Source organism: Anser anser (assembly GCF_964211835.1).
Source record: "Anser anser genome assembly, chromosome: 27".
In the NCBI taxonomy this organism is placed as follows: Eukaryota; Metazoa; Chordata; class Aves; order Anseriformes; family Anatidae; genus Anser; species Anser anser.
In genome coordinates, this window is record NC_139748.1 from 4,589,318 (window position 1) to 4,603,092 (window position 13,775).

The following is a 13,775-nucleotide window of genomic DNA, read 5'->3' on the forward strand; positions in this document are numbered from 1 at the left end:
GTAACTTTTCTCGCTTTCCTTCAGAAAAGCCCCAGCTCCGAAGGCGCGCAGCCCCGCAGGGAAAAAGCAAAGCGGCGACAGGGCCTGTCCAGGAGTCACAAGGTATCACCACGGCCAAAAAACTCAGCAGGATTCAAAAAAAAAAAAAAAAGGGGGGATTTGACTTTTATATGGAGAACAAGAATATCCAGAGTTACAACAGGAAGTATTAAAAAAGGAAAAAAAAAAAAAAAAAGAAGAAAAAAGTTTTGGAAAGGATATAAACTTTCCTGGCTTCGGGGCATAAATTGAAGCCTAACTATTGGGAATTAGGAGGAAATCTCTTCCCATCGAGGAGCCGGAGCCGGGGGCTTGCTTCGCCTTCCCCCAGCAGGGCCAGGATGCTGCAGCAGATGCAGCAGAGCCGGGCGAATCCCGCAGCCAGCGCCGGTCCCTTTCCAAGTCTAGTAAACTCGCCTTCCCGCTCGCAAACCCTACCGGGACGCTGGTGTGTTTGGGTTCCCAGCGCTGCGAGGGAAGTCATAAAAGAAAGCAATAATAATAATAATGAAAATATTTCCATTCACATAAAACTTTTACAAAACCTTAAAGGAAAAAAAAAAAATATGTATGTATATAATGAAGCCAAGGGCTGCGGCGCTGCGGTGCCGCCGTGAATTAGGAAGGAGCAGGCGCTGGGCTCCGTAAGTGCTCCGGCACATGTGCGTCCCCGCGCGCGGACGGAGGTCTGCGCAGCATCACAGCGCCGGCTTTTCATCTATTTTAGTTCGCCCCAGACAGCCAATATTTTAGGGATTCTCCCTCACGCCGGGATCCAGAGGGTCTAATCGGGATCAGACCTTCCCCCAGGCACGAAGGCATGGCCCCTGGCCAGATCGTCCCCGCCGGCAGATCCGACAGCCAGATAAAGTACAAAATGATGGTTTTACTTAAAAGGGGAGGGGAGGGGACCCCTCTAATGGCAATGAGCAACAGAAGCTGCGCAAATGGATCGCTAATTACCATCGCAGCCTCAAAACCATTTCACTGAATGAGCACTCTTCCTTTTTTTTTTTCCCCTTTTACTTAAGTGCGCACCTTTCGCAGGACAAAGAAAGGGAGGGGGAATTGCAAATAAAGAATCCCCCAGCCTTTAGCAGTACCATATGGTGACGAGGGTATATTAATTACGGTCGCCTTTTAATTAACAATTGCTTAATCCGAGCAGCAACATTTCCTTGACATCCCCTGACTTGCTGCTAACCTGTAAAGCGCGCGCGCCACGCCAAGTCATCAATTCAGTTTTATTGACCACCCCCCCCCAAAAACAGGCAGGATACCAGGGCTTTCCAGTTAACACCTCTGCACTCTCTAATTAGCACAGTTAACAGCCTGATGGATGCCCACAGCTTCCCCGGGAGGGCAGGCACAGATCAGGGGGTTTGCTGTCGGATGGGGTGCACATGTGGCCGTCCCGTGGGCGCCTGCGCACCGCGACACGAAGCGTTCGGGACCCTCGGCGGACAGGGGAGGACGAACCTGGAGGCTGGCTTGGGGCGAAGGCTTGCTCTGAAGGACATGGGATCCCATGCACGGGGCTCGCAGGTCTTTATAAGGGACGAGGCATCTGCCCCGGAGGAGTTTTGGGGCACCCTGACCCACCCGCCGCGGTGATGCTGATTTCTCCTCCGCCCAAGTCAGCGCAACGGATGCAAACACAAATAGCGCTGCTTAGCCCCCGGGACACACAAAAGCAGGTACATCCCAGGCCGCAAGCTCCTAAGAAGCCCGAACACCTATTTTAGCTGCTTCTCCTATTTTTAAACACCCTTATTACAGCGGTCCTCGGGGGCTCCGTAACTTTGCGCCGCCCTTCGCGGGCTGCGCGCGGCCGTGCTCGTGCTGCTGCCACCCCAAACCAGAGCCCGGCACGGGCGGGGAAACGAAGGGCACAGCCCCCGATAGGTTCTAAAAGCCCAAACCGAAGCAGGGCAAGAGCAGAGGTGGGCAAGGAATTATTCCCACGGGGCCGAGGGAAGTTACGGCGCGGTATTTCTGGCAGCAGCCGAGCCACGCAGCAAAGGGGGGGACACACGAGCACAGAGAGGGCCAAAAGCAGTCGCCTCCGGAGCATCCGATGGAGATGAACCAGGCCTGAGCACTGCACGCATTCCCCCCACAGCTGGTCCTTTGCCTCAGTGTCTCCTGATGCAAACCAAGGCGCACCCCAGCTGGGAACAGCCGCCCAGGAGCAGCTGGAAATGGGAAAATGCTCCCCGTGCCCAGCACGGCCCCGCTGCGGGACCGCGTTGTGCCAGCGCAGAACAAGCCGATGACACCAGACACTTGCAAGCAAACCCCAACCACGCTGCTCCGGAGACTTTTTTCCGCCCCTCTCTCCACCCCCCCAGCCCCAAACTGATCTCCCCAACCCTTTTTTCCAGCTCCATCCTCGCCAAGCTGCAGAGACGAGGACGGGGGCACCCCACGGCACCGCAGCTCGCCGCCAACCTCTCCCACGGGCACCGGCAGCACGAATCAAGCAAATCCCTCAAAAGCTGGGCAGCAGTGGGGGTGGATCCAGGACCTCCAGGAATCCGGATAAACCGAGACCTTTGGGAATCCCGCGCCGCGGCGGGATGCTCCCCGTGCTGCTAGGAGCAGGCGCGCGCACATGAGGCTGGGGCGCAGGCAGCGGATCTGCTCCGAGCCGTGGGAAGTTGAGCAACTTGCCTGGCCGGATCCGGCACCGAGCGAGGCTCGGGGAAGTGGCTGGCTAATCTTAAAAGGCTTTGGCTCCGCGAGGAGAAGCAGCAGCCGGGATTGCTCGGAGAATGGCTTTTTACCCTTTAATTAACACATAAACACATGGAAATGTGGAAAGGGGATTAAAATACAAGTCTAGGGGAGCTAAAATGAATCTAAAGCATTACTGTAAATTAGAAGAGATTTAAGGAACCAAGGATTGGCTAAGCCCAGGCACCGCTTTAATGGGATCACACCTCTGGGCTCTTTCATCTCCCACTTTCATCTTGCTCCCAGCAACTTTCCTGGGCAGGACCGCGAGCTCTGGGCGCAGCTGCCTGCCCGCAGCTCTCCCCGGGGCCACCCCAAAGCCTCCCTCACCCCAGCTGGGTTCACGAGCACCCCAGGGCCATCAGGCAGCAGCAGGCGTTTGCCGCTACTTGGAAATCCAGCGAGAACAACCCAGGAGGGGATTGCCTCCTCCCCGAAAAGCTGGCTCGCCCTACTCACAGTATATCTGGAAAGCTGAACGTCACCACCAAGAAAAGTCCCTAGGAGAGCGCTGGACATGGTGCAGCTCCTGCTCAGCTCCAAAATATCTCCCTCCGAGCAAGCTTCTCTCTCCAGACCTTGCTCCAGCAGCGCTGAGGATGCTCCAACAGCACCAAGGATGCTCCGGCGGCACCGAGGACGCTCCACGAGCATCAAGGATGTCCCGGCTGCTGCAAACCCCATGGGTGATTCTCCTCGGGACCCCAGCCCGCTCCCACCCACGGCAGCACCCAGGGTGGGCAGCGGCCCCGGCTGCTCCCCGCCGAGCTCCGGGACGGCCGAAACCCCTCTGGTGGGGCCGGGCACGCGCCGGGGCCGCGGCTCCATCCTGCGCTTCCCTCCGCTGCGCTCTTGAAAAGATTAAAAAAAAAAAAAAAAGAGAGAGCCCCACTCCATCTCATTAAGAAAGTAAACACAAGAGCCGTCTAAGTGTCTAATTAAGCTTCTAATTAGTCCCTGCTTGTTACTAATGCAAATTAGATTACGCCGCTTAACTACAGCATGTCCACAACACCCTTGTTAATTGCGGCCTTTTGAAATTAAATTACTCCCTAATTAGCATATCAAAGCCATTGATTCGGAGCCAGGAAAGATGAGGGCAGGAGGAAGCCGAACGCCAAGTTTTGTTAATCAGGGACGTCTAATTAAATAGTGACGTGGCACACGGGGGCTCCGGTCTCGCTGCTTGGGAGCTGCACGTGGGGGTCCCGGGGGAGCCCGAGCGGGGCAGCGCCCAGGGAGCTGCCGGCACCCACCCATGGGTGCCCACCACCTGCACCCAGCATCCCGGCGGGTCCAGCAGCCGCGTCCCTGCAGGTGGAAGCTGGCGGAGAGAGCTGGGGGCCAGAGGGATGGAGGAGCCCGAAAGCAGCAGCGTTGGGGCAGAGCGCGAGCTCTTGGAGAGCCCCTGGTGAGCCCGTGCCGAAATAGGGTCCAGAATGGTGCCGGGATAAAGCAGATCCCAGAAATAGCCACTTGATTCCCTTCCGCTCGATGTAAAGGGGAACTCAAAGGAAAAACGTGCGGCAGGGCAGCACACAGCGCCACTGCCCAGGCCCCTGCTGGGCAGCGCAGCCTCCGAAACCCTCGGTATCCCCAGGGAGCGGAACCAGCACCAAAGCTGGGACAGGTCTGGATGGAGGCAACGGCATCTCCCACCTGCAGGGCCCACGGCAAGGAAAAAAACACCCCAAACCCCCCACACTCATGGGCAGGGGGATACGACCGCCCCCAAAAGCATCCCACAAGGGGCACCGAGCGCCCAGCGTGAATTTAGTCCTCGGAAGAAGCCAGGCACGTCCGCGATCCCATCAAACAGAAGCGTGGATGCACTCGCTCGAGTTATCCAACTCCCTGAAAACCCCAGCCCCAAATTCACGAGGGGACATAAAGGGGGCACCAGGGAAGAGCCCGTACCTAAAAGCATCCAGGTAGATTCCCTCCAAGGAGGGTTACGCTGAAGCTAATGCCTAATTTTTTTTCCTAAGTTATTGAAATAACTTCCTGAATGACCCAGTTCTTTAAATCTTATAACTTTTCCTCTCCCCCCCCTTTTTTTTTTTTGTTTAAAGAGGTGGGAAGGAAAAAAAAAATAAAGGGACGAAGATTGGAAAAGTTTAATAGAGGGAGAAAAAGTCTATTAAAAAAACGCAGGCAGCCCGTCTCGGGGGAAGAGTTGAAATATTGAAGAAAGGAAAATCGCTTCTCCGGCTGCAGAGACAGAGGAGGAGAATAGAGCGGGCTTAAGAGAAGGAGCCGCGCACTTTTAATTGAAAAGAGGGAGATTCAAATGAAATATCCAATATCCCCAGTTAAAGAAAGGAAGAAAGACGGACCCTGGCCGCTTTGCTACGCCGAGAAATTGCTAAAGCACTAACTTTTCTTTCTCTCCCACTGCCTCCTAAGTTATAGGAGAGAGGGATGAGAGAAAGAGAGAAAAAAAGGGTCTTTCATAGACGAGGAACTCAAGGGAATGGGGAGGAGGGTGGGAAGAGAGAACAAGTTTTATTCATTTATTTTATTTTATGAGATGAGTTAAAAATAATAAGAAAAGGCCGAGTTTTATAATGTCAGTGTTTGGAAGCAGCAGCAGAAGGGAGAAGAGAGGGGGGGAAAGCAACTAAGAACAGAAGGGCCAGCTCCAACCACCCGCCGCACGAGCCTCTCTCCCAACGAGATTCAATTAATTGATAACAAGAGGCATCAAATTAATTTTTCAAGGATGTTAGATTTTGATGAAGGAAAAAATCTCTCTGATTTTAATCGGGGCGGCGTTTAAAAGGCATAAATGAATATCCCTTTCTAATCATCTGAGGCGCCGAGGAAGCACCAAGCGGTTAACGTGAAAATTCAAATCGTTTAATTGGGGGGGGGGGGCGGGGGGGCCGGATGGGGGAAGGGTAACTGGGTTTTTCTTTTAAAGAGCTTTATGAAGAAATTATTTTTAAAATGATTTCTTTCAAGCATCCTTGCTCCCCCCCACCCCGAAACACGCACACTCGTAAAAACACATCTCAGAGGTTTTTTCCTTTGAATAGAGACCATTCCCATCACAATCTAATTAACAAAAATGATAATGAATAGGGTGGGGAAGAAAAAAAATTCACAGGGAAGAAAAAATACTCCAAGCTCCCAGGAAAAAAAAAAAGAAAACACACAGGAGGAGAACCCGGCTGATTTCCCAACACGCACAGCTCGCTGTCAGAACCGCTCCGCGCCTCCACACGGGACGAAGCCTTTAAGATTCGCAGCCCAAGCGCGCTCCTTCCTCAAAATCCTATTAAAATAATTAAAAGCACCTCCCATCGCTGCTCTTCCAGGGGAAGAGCTTGCAGCCCAAGCCCCGGAGGAGAGCGGCGTGCGCACCCACGTGCGTGCGCACGCCCGCCCGTGCACGCGTGCGCGCCCCGCAGCCTCGCACCCGCGGCCCCGTGCGGCACCCGCGGCCCCGTGCGGCACCCACCAGCCACGCGCCGGTGTTTCCATCCACAGGGACACGCCGGCATCTCGCAGAATAAAGCCAGGCTGGGGGTTTAGGCTCTGCCTGACCGTGGTGCACGCGGCTCTTTTTGCTCGTCGCCAACACGAGCGCACGCGGCGGGGAGGCACGGACGTGGCGCACGCATCCTGCCCGCTGCACAGCCCCAGGCCAGCCTCCGGGGCACGCGCAATGCACGCCCAACGTGCCACGCACCCACCACATCCCAAACCCGAGGTGTCACTCACCCAAGTCGCCACGTGCTGCAATCCCTTCCCTCCCTGTTGCGCGCCGACAGCCTGAACGCCACCTGCGCCCGCGGGTGTCCCCGCCAAGGCACCCACCTACCGCAGCCTCCAGCCGGTGCTGAGGAAGAGGAGGGCTCTTCCTCTCGGACAGAGCCACTGACAGCATCGTGTCCCACGCCTGCCTCGTGGCGAGATGAGGAAGAGGAGGGCAGGGAAGTGTCCTGATGTGCCTGGGGTTGAGAAAGGCACCCACAGCGCGGGAGCGGCACCCGGCAGCCTTGGGAACTGGAAGGGCAGCGCCGGGGCGGAGGAAGGCTCCTGGTAACGGCGTGTTTATGGGGAAAATAAAGAATAAAATAAAAAAATAAAACCAGTTTGAGGCTGAGCAGGGTGAGGACACTGCCAAGAAGGGAGAAAATGAACTGGAAGCAGGCGAGAGCCAAACAGGACCAGGAAAAGGAGCACCAGGGGCGCGCGGGCGTACCGACGCCGCCAGCCCCGAGGGATGCGGTGCTGGGACACACGGCCCCGAGCAAAATTTTCCAGCTTAGTTTGCATGAAGTCAGGCTGGAGGTTGCTAAAAGTCTCTTCTGGCCTTTAAATAATCCAGAGGGTGGAAATAAAAAAACAACGCGGTGCCTATTAAATGCGAGGGAAGAACTCAGATGCTGCAAGTTTTCCCAGACTCGGTCATGTTTGTGCAAAAATTCATCCAGAAACGCTCTACTTAACGCACTCCCCGCTGCACAGTGATGCTTTCCACTGCAAGTCCCATTTCTATTCAGGAAGAGGCCTGGTTTTCATCCAGAAATTATGCTGTTCACGAGGAGAAAGAAGAAAAAAGGCGGTGGGGGGGAGAACTATCCTCGGGCATTTTCAAACTCTCGGTCTGAAGTCCTTTTTTTTTTCATCCGAATCAGAGGCAGGCATGACCCGAGGCCGGCTCCCCGTCCCGCCAGCACCCCAGGAGCAGGGCTCGGCCGTTTCGAACCCCTTCCCGATTCTGTTTCTGCACGGCTCGGCTGCCCTGCACGGGCTCAGCACCTCCTGCCCGGTTCCAGCACACCCTGAAGACAAACACGGCTCCCGACAGCAGCACCGGGAGCCGCGGCTGGAGGAACGCGAGCAGGTTCAGGAATTGCCTTAAAACGTGGGAAGCAGCACCCCAGGACGGCATCGGCGCAGGGAGGGAAGGCGTGCTGAAAGTTTCGGGTGTGCAGAAGAGGGTTCAGAGGCTCAGAGCATCCCCACAAGCGGGGGAAGCACCTCCCCGCGCCAGGGTCCCCAACGCGCCGCAGTCCTTGGTGGGTGACCCGGGATGAGCCGCGTTCAGCCGCCGCATCCTCTTCGATCCCGAGCTGAGTGGGGCCGGGGAGAGCCCCCCCAGCACCCTCGCTGGGGAGCCACGTGCAGGGATGGAGCAGGAGCTCATCTCCTCTTTTCCTGGCAGGGATTGAGTTGCACCGCCGCGCTTCCAGCATCCCTCTGGCCGGGCAGGCGAGCTGGTCCCGCAGCACCACCCCCGGCGTCTCCAGACCACGCTGGGCTCCGGAACCCCGCTGCGAACCCAAGAGCTCAGCCCTTAAAGCACGCATCGGGACTCAGCACCGTCCCAAATCCCAGCAGCACGTCCCTGCTACATAAACTGGGACAGAGCTATGGAAGGACTACGGGGACTGATAGAGGCGCAATAAAGCTGTGCCAGAGGGGGTCTGCGCCCCCAAATCCCTGCTCATCGCCAGCAGCGGGTGATGCTTCCTCCTAAGAATATAAGACCCCCAAACTCATCCGGCCACGGGGTGCAAAGGCACAAAGCAGCAGCACACAGGGCACTGCCGAGGCTCCAGCCAGAAGTGACCAGGCTTCGGTGGCCGAGTGCCACTGGGGGCATCCCTGGTGGCATGGGACAGACGGCGCTGCGCGAGGGAGGTGGTGTGAGATGTGTCCTCATTGCAGAGCACACCTGGAATGGTGCAGGGTTTTCTCCACTCTGCCCCTCTTTATAAAAAAAATAAATAATTTTTCTTTATGATATTAATTTACAATTCACTGCCAGGGCAGAGAGGGCACGGTGGGACCGGTGCCCACCCCAAGCTGGGTGCAGGCGAAGCTCCGGCATTGCCCCTGCTGCCGCGGGGTCCGTCATGTCCCTGGTGAAGCAGACAGCTGGGGCAGCCCTCGCCTGCCCCAAAAACACATCCCCAGAGGTGGAGATGGAGCACCTCGCTCCGGGGGCATTGGGCACAGTGTGTTGGGGACACAGCCCCGGCGGTGCCTTTCCTCGCCCACCCTGGAACTGGCGGGTTTCACCCCAAAGCAGCGTGGCCATCCCAGATCAGGATAGCCCTTGCGAGTGTGCTACTGTGGGCACACTCAAGCGCTCCTGAGCAGCACTGGCCTTGTCACCAGCCACCCTGGGCAGGGCACGTCCCCATTTCTCCCCAGCCCCAAAACAACCACAGCAGGACAAGGGATGGGAAAGACACCGAGCCGCAGCGTGGACACCATCCAGGTCACCAAAACTCCACCAGCGACGAGTCCCCAGGTGCCCACCATGCTATCAGCCCCGCGTGGACCAACGCTCCTAACCCTAGCCGTAATCCCGCACAGAATTTAAAAGCCGTGCACCCGTCTGTCCGTGTGTCCCAAACCTGCTCCCGAGCGCAGGGCTGGGAGCTCAGCAGCGCCGGGGGCTCCTTGCGCATCGTCGCAGATAATGGACCAGCTGGCCCCGACCTTCCCCAAAGCCCCCTCTGATCCCCAAACGTTCCCCTCGGCCCGTCAGCTTTCCCTCACTGTATTTCTAAACAGACTGCCCCCTTCGGCAGAGAGTCTTTTAAAAGGTTCTGTAACCCGGGGGGCGGCGGGGGGACGGCGCTACCTCGGGACCTTTGTGCTACCTGCGAGGAACAATGCGGCGTTTGATCCCGGACGGGGCTGCTCCGACAGCCCCCGAGCTTGACCCAGATTCGGAGCGGCGGCTCCTCTTCCCACAGACAAGGGCGTTTGTTCAGGCTACAGCCCGCCAGCATCAAGGGAAAGACTTCAAGGGATTTGGAAACGGAGCCTAAAAGCGGAATCTGCCACGCTAGGTATAAATAAAAACCTGGGTTAAAAGAGGAAGCGAGAATAACCCGACCGGAGCCATGCTGAGCAGGGAGCGAGTGACCTTTGGGGCCGGACCCGGAGAGCCCCGAGCATCCTCCAGGGCAGGCAGGGATCAGCCCCGGGACCTGTCCCGTTAACGCCGGGTCCCTGCCGCATCCCCCGGCGATGGCAGCGAGACGCAGGAACTCAGACCCGAATTTCGGCAGGGCTGAAGCCAGCACAAACCTTCCGCCTGCAGCCACAGCAAAAGAGGAACGAAGCAAACCTCGTGCCGCGCCACGAGAGGGAAGCTCGGCCGGCAATCCCTGCTCCGGGACGCTTACACACACCTCGCCCGCGAAGGGATTTTAGGACTTCTTCCCTATTTCTCTTCCCCTCCCCGCAGCAGCAGCTTTGCAGCGTTTCCCGATCGCCCGGCTGCTCCACGGGTTTCATCCCAGCCCTCCAAAACGCTGCAGAAACCGGGGTGGCTCTGACGACCCCCAAAAAGCCTTGTCCTGGTGCAGGATGCGGCCCGACACACGGCCTGCCCGTCTGCTCTCCGTTGCCCGTTTCTCTCCTTTTTCCCCCCATTCCCACCTCGCACCTGCCTACAGGAGAGGCCTGGCCCCGTTCCCCCCGCTGCGAACCCAAGCCCAGCACCGCCACAAACCCCCAGCCCAGATTTCCCAGCGGGGCAGGAGCTGAGCACCCCTTTTTGCTTCCCAGCTGAGAAATCCTGGCCCTCTGGGGGGGTTCATTTACACGTGAACGCTCGCGCCGGGGACGAGGCTGAGAGCGGGGCACGGCGGCGAAATCCGGGCACGGGAGCGAGCAAAACCCAGCCCAGAGCCCCCGTGCAGAAGAGAAGTCGCACGGCTCCCGGCAGGAAGGGATTTCCCTGCAGGGAAAGCAGCCTGGGGAGCAAAGGAGAAGGCGTAAATACTTTGGAGACAATATCGGAGAAGGGCAAAGCTGGAAGCATCGTTTTATAAAAGCTGCGGCTTCACCCCTACCCAAATCCGCGGTGGCAAAAGAAGTGGGGTTTGCAGCTACGCCCGGGACAGCACATTTTCAAAATCCACATTTCCTCCCACAGAAGTTACGGGACTTTGTCCCCACGCACGCTTTTATTTTCTCTCCTCCTTCCGTTTCTAATAAGCCAAATGCGGCTGCATTTGGGAATTTCCCTCCCAGCCTCAGGTCTGGCCGCATCCAGGAGGGATCGGCCGGGGACTTTGGACTCTGGGGGACGGCCGCCCACCGGCACAGCACCCCGGTGCGCCGAGCATCTCGCCGCCACCTCCTGCCCCTGCCGGGAGCCTGGAGCTCCCGTGGGAGGGGGAGATGCCCGAGATGGGATGCGGGTGGTTAAAGGTTTGGGTTTGGTTCCAGGCATCGCCGTCCTGCTCTGCTTCCACACCTCGGGGTGTGCTCCTCTGGCCGGAGCAGCCCAGCCATGACGACGGTGCCTCTGCAGGGTGGCCACCAGGACAGAGTAGGTGGCACCTGGAGGGGACGTGACACCACCCAGGGATGCTCAGGCTGGGCCAGGCCATGGCAGGGGTTCTCTGCCCCTAACCCCTGCCCAAAGCCAGGTCCGGGGGAGCCCAAACCTGCCGATGCTCACCAAGAAGCTGCTCCAGCTAGCAATTCTTGCCATAAGCCGTCCCCTTGCCCAGAGTCAGGGGCAGCTCCAACACCCTTGGGACCACCCCACGTCCCGGAGAGCCCCACATCCTTCTGCCCATGCAGAGGGGGGACAGCTTCCCCATCCCGGGCCCTGCTCTGCCAAGCTGGGCTGGGGACAGTCATCCTCATCCTCGTGCCACGAGGACCCCCCAGCGTGGCCAAAGCGGGGTTATCCTTGCTGGAAACCCCATCCTACAGCAGCCGACCCACCCGGCGACCCCAGCACGCGATACCACACATCCAAGCGAGCCACGAGCCCAGCTGCGAGCCACCAGCGAGCCAGCCCCGGGCAGAACGTGCGCCACCGCCAAGAGGAGACGTCCCCGGGTGGACGGGACCCGTGCGCGTGCCTCGCTCCCGAGCACAAGCCCTGGCTGCAGCACGCTCCCGAGGCTGGAGGCGGCATTTATCCAGCCCGTGACAGCTTCTCCGAGGTGGTCCCCATCCAGATCCTACTACACACAGCGCAGTCCCCAGCTCGCGCGTTCACGTTAGGCAGGCAGAAAGAGCTACTCACCGCTGATCTCCGGCGCACGGAATAAACTCAGAGGTCTCGAGCGAGCCGCCGAGGCTCACGCAGGGAGGGCAGGACGGAGCCGGGCTCCGACACCCGTGGCGCGACGCTCGGCGAGGCGCACGCTGCCCCGGATGGCAGCGGGGAGCACACGCCGCCGTCGTTTTCTCCCTCCGTTCGCCCCAGCACGGTTAAATCCCACCAGACAAACCCAGTTCTGCGAGCGCCCCGGGAAAGGTGTGTTGAAACGAGCCGTTTCGACACCGCCAGCCAGCGAGCCGCTCAGCCCGGCCGATCCCTGCCGCGGCCCCCGTGCAGCGGTGCCGAGCGCGGCCTCTCCTTCTGTTTGTTTAACCGGCACCATCGGTGCCCGAGCTAACGCCCAACCCGGGGCCGGCGTCACCCCAAATCCCCGAGCCTTTGGAGCGCATCCAGCCCCGGCACGTCGAAACCCTCGACGGCTCCTCCTCGGTGCCGCCACCACCACCGCCGGCACGCGGCGAGGGGCTCGAGCCGGCCCCCACCCCTCCAAACCCACCCCCCCCAAAACATCCACAGGGGAGGGGGGTGGGGGGGGCGGGAATCGGGGTCCCCACCACGTACCCGAGTGCCCCCGGAGCGCGCAGCCCTCGCAGCCGCCCCGCTCGCAGCGCGGAGCCCGCGGCCCGGCCGGGAGCAGCCCCAGGCGCCCGGATCCGGCCGGCAGCTTCCCCATCGGCCCGTGCCAGCTCCCGACCAAACACGGTCACGTGGAAGAGGTTTGCCAATGAGGCAGAATAAACAGCTTTCAAACTGCCTCCGAAGCAGGGCCCCCGACGGGATTTTCTTCCCCCCCTCTAGTACCTTAAAAAGGATTTTTTTTTTTTTGTGTGTGTGTGCGTGTTTTCACAGCTGCCCGCGGTTTGGAAAGCAATCCCCCCCCCCCCAAACCCCGCGACCCGAAAAAAAAAAAAAAAAGTTTCGTTATTGCACCTTTCGCTCCTGATAAACGCACGCAGGATCCGCCAGGACCGGGAGAAATTTCCTCCCCCCTTCGCAGCCACCCTCCTCTCCCTGTTTCGCTAAAAAAAAAATACAGATATATAAAAAAAAAAAAATAAAAAACTGAAAGTGCTTTTGCTGCTGATCCGGACCCGACAACCGCGGCACAGGAGAAGGATTTCCGTTTGAGCACGAAGCAAAAAGACTTTTTTTTTTTTTTTTTTTTGCCAACTTGCCAGGGCATGAAAGCCAGGCAGCGAGCGTCGCCTGGGGCCGGCGAGCGCCGACACCGGCTTGCTTCAACTGAGCAAACAACCCAGCTAACAACTCCGAGCACATCTCCAACGCAGGCTTTTAGTTTTTTTTTTTCCCTTTAAAAAAAAAAAAAGTGGAAAAAAAAAAAAAAAAAGACAAGCGGATGGAGACAGCCCGTGCCAAGTGCTTCGAGCTCGCAGGGTTCATTTGTTTCGGTATCCAGGTACCGTTAGGGCCGGCCCCGTACCCACGTCTGCGCTCCCGGCACAAGGCATCGTAATCCCTTAATGACTTCCCTTCAGCTCCGTCCCCAGATCTAATCTCTGCGGGCAGGGGAGCGGGATCTTTATGAAATAAAACGCGGACGGACGGAGGGACGGGCTCTGCATCTCGCTGCGGACCTCCGAGGGAAGGTGGATTTCGCCTCTCCATTCTCCCCCTGCCCTGCCGCCGCTGCGCTCGCCAGCGCGCTTTTGTCGCGAGCATCGCGCCTCAGCGCGGAAACTTGGTTGCCAAAAGGGCTTTCAATCAGACTAGGGAAAAGTTTTAAAGGAAACCTCTCCGGCGGCGTCTCCGCTGCGCATCGCACAACTGCAAAATGCCCTCGGTGGAAGAAAAATTGGGAAGTTTTTCCAGCACCGACCACCCCCAGCCCGACCCGCAGGTCCCAGCGCGCCGCACGCGGTGCCCCACGGGGCGTGGGGATGGTTTTGTGCCCCCCCGAAAGCCGGGAGCCCCTTCCCAC

At 58.4% G+C, this 13,775-nt stretch overlaps 1 protein-coding gene across 11 annotated transcripts in view; it reads right to left on the reverse strand.

Annotated features, from left to right (window-relative positions):
- FOXP4 (forkhead box P4) overlaps nt 1-13,775 on the reverse strand; it is a 62,871-nt gene that overhangs the window by 44,168 nt on the left and 4,928 nt on the right. Inside the window, exon 1 of one of the 11 annotated variants that reach the window (XM_083812744.1) lies at nt 12,767-12,903. The exons of 8 other annotated variants lie outside the window; for them this stretch is intronic. The gene's annotated coding sequence lies outside the window, so the exon portion shown is untranslated. Of the gene's footprint in view, nt 1-3,234; nt 12,360-12,397; nt 12,649-12,766; nt 12,904-13,775 lie in introns of those variants that run through there. 2 more of the 11 variants (XM_083812743.1, XM_083812742.1) reach the window with 2 other exon arrangements.